The 2,402-nt window shown below is 52.0% G+C and overlaps 5 non-coding genes across 5 annotated transcripts; all 5 read right to left on the reverse strand.

Moving 5' to 3' along the window:
* Positions 1–261: 261 nt before the first annotated feature.
* On the reverse strand, positions 262–380 carry LOC119346589. Its single transcript, XR_005167817.1, has one exon. It is a non-coding gene; the product is annotated as a 5S ribosomal RNA (ribosomal RNA).
* Positions 381–677: 297 nt separating this feature from the next.
* On the reverse strand, positions 678–796 carry LOC119346587. The gene has a single exon (XR_005167815.1). It is a non-coding gene; the product is annotated as a 5S ribosomal RNA (ribosomal RNA).
* Positions 797–1,093: 297 nt separating this feature from the next.
* LOC119346590 lies at positions 1,094–1,212 on the reverse strand. Its single transcript, XR_005167818.1, has one exon. It is a non-coding gene; the product is annotated as a 5S ribosomal RNA (ribosomal RNA).
* Positions 1,213–1,509: 297 nt separating this feature from the next.
* LOC119346588 lies at positions 1,510–1,628 on the reverse strand. Its single transcript, XR_005167816.1, has one exon. It is a non-coding gene; the product is annotated as a 5S ribosomal RNA (ribosomal RNA).
* A 297-nt stretch (positions 1,629–1,925) lies between these two features.
* Positions 1,926–2,044, reverse strand: LOC119346591. Its single transcript, XR_005167819.1, has one exon. It is a non-coding gene; the product is annotated as a 5S ribosomal RNA (ribosomal RNA).
* Positions 2,045–2,402: the final 358 nt, after the last annotated feature.

Genomic DNA, 2,402 nt, shown 5'->3' on the forward strand with positions numbered 1-2,402 from the left:
CCTCCCAGCTCCACTACAAAGACGATTGTACATTGCTTTGGCCGCTCCCTCTCAACTACGGAGACGAGTTTAACGCGGTTTCCACCCCTCCCTCTCAACCGCACCAGTGCACGCTTGCCGCGCCACAACGCCGACGCTGGACCCGTGAATCGTGAGCACCCAGCTATGACTTACCGCACTCGTGCAAAATAATAAAACACGGTAAATATATTACTTACACGTGCGTTTTGTTTTGCAAGCGGCGCGAAAAAAATTAAAAAGGGAATGCAACACGAGGACTTCCCAGGAGGTCACCCATCCTAGTACTACTCACGCCCAAGCACGCTTAACTTCGGAGTTCTGATGGGATCCGGTGCTTTAGTGCTGGTATGATCGCATCCGACATGTTACCCCGGTCTTCGTCCCTTATCCTTGCCCCTCCCAGCTCCACTACAAAGACGATTGTACATTGCTTTGGCCGCTCCCTCTCAACTACGGAGACGAGTTTAACGCGGTTTCCACCCCTCCCTCTCAACCGCACCAGTGCACGCTTGCCGCGCCACAACGCCGACGCTGGACCCGTGAATCGTGAGCACCCAGCTATGACTTACCGCACTCGTGCAAAATAATAAAACACGGTAAATATATTACTTACACGTGCGTTTTGTTTTGCAAGCGGCGCGAAAAAAATTAAAAAGGGAATGCAACACGAGGACTTCCCAGGAGGTCACCCATCCTAGTACTACTCTCGCCCAAGCACGCTTAACTTCGGAGTTCTGATGGGATCCGGTGCTTTAGTGCTGGTATGATCGCATCCGACATGTTACCCCGGTGTTCGTCCCTTATCCTTGCCCCTCCCAGCTCCACTACAAAGACGATTGTACATTGCTTTGGCCGCTCCCTCTCAACTACGGAGACGAGTTTAACGCGGTTTCCACCCCTCCCTCTCAACCGCACCAGTGCACGCTTGCCGCGCCACAACGCCGACGCTGGACCCGTGAATCGTGAGCACCCAGCTATGACTTACCGCACTCGTGCAAAATAATAAAACACGGTAAATCTATTACTTACACGTGCGTTTTGTTTTGCAAGCGGCGCGAAAAAAATTAAAAAGGGAATGCAACACGAGGACTTCCCAGGAGGTCACCCATCCTAGTACTACTCTCGCCCAAGCACGCTTAACTTCGGAGTTATGATGGGATCCGGTGCTTTAGTGCTGGTATGATCGCATCCGACATGTTACCCCGGTCTTCGTCCCTTATCCTTGCCCCTCCCAGCTCCACTACAAAGACGATTGTACATTGCTTTGGCCGCTCCCTCTCAACTACGGAGACGAGTTTAACGCGGTTTCCACCCCTCCCTCTCAACCGCACCAGTGCACGCTTGCCGCGCCACAACGCCGACGCTGGACCCGTGAATCGTGAGCACCCAGCTATGAGTTACCGCACTCGTGCAAAATAATAAAACACGGTAAATATATTACTTACACGTGCGTTTTGTTTTGCAAGCGGCGCGAAAAAAATTAAAAAGGGAATGCAACACGAGGACTTCCCAGGAGGTCACCCATCCTAGTACTACTCTCGCCCAAGCACGCTTAACTTCGGAGTTCTGATGGGATCCGGTGCTTTAGTGCTGGTATGATCGCATCCGACATGTTACCCCGGTCTTCGTCCCTTATCCTTGCCCCTCCCAGCTCCACTACAAAGACGATTGTACATTGCTTTGGCCGCTCCCTCTCAACTACGGAGACGAGTTTAACGCGGTTTCCACCCCTCCCTCTCAACCGCACCAGTGCACGCTTGCCGCGCCACAACACTGACGCTGGACCCGTGAATCGTGAGCACCCAGCTATGACTTACCGCACTCGTGCAAAATAATAAAACACGGTAAATATATTACTTACACGTGCGTTTTGTTTTGCAAGCGGCGCGAAAAAAATTAAAAAGGGAATGCAACACGAGGACTTCCCAGGAGGTCACCCATCCTACTACTACTCTCGCCCAAGCACGCTTAACTTCGGAGTTCTGATGGGATCCGTTGCTTTAGTGCTGGTATGATCGCATCCGACATGTTACCCCGGTCTTCGTCCCTTATCCTTGCCCCTCCCAGCTCCACTACAAAGACGATTGTACATTGCTTTGGCCGCTCCCTCTCAACTACGGAGACGAGTTTAACGCGGTTTCCACCCCTCCCTCTCAACCGCACCAGTGCACGCTTGCCGCGCCACAACGCCGACGCTGGACCCGTGAATCGTGAGCACCCAGCTATGACTTACCGCACTCGTGCAAAATAATAAAACACGGTAAATATATTACTTACACGTGCGTTTTGTTTTGCAAGCGGCGCGAAAAAAATTAAAAAGGGAATGCAACACGAGGACTTCCCAGGAGGTCACCCATCCTAGTACTACTCTCGCCCAAGCA

This window comes from Triticum dicoccoides, unplaced genomic scaffold, assembly GCF_002162155.2.
Source record: "Triticum dicoccoides isolate Atlit2015 ecotype Zavitan unplaced genomic scaffold, WEW_v2.0 scaffold43392, whole genome shotgun sequence".
NCBI classification, from domain to species: domain Eukaryota; kingdom Viridiplantae; phylum Streptophyta; class Magnoliopsida; order Poales; family Poaceae; genus Triticum; species Triticum dicoccoides.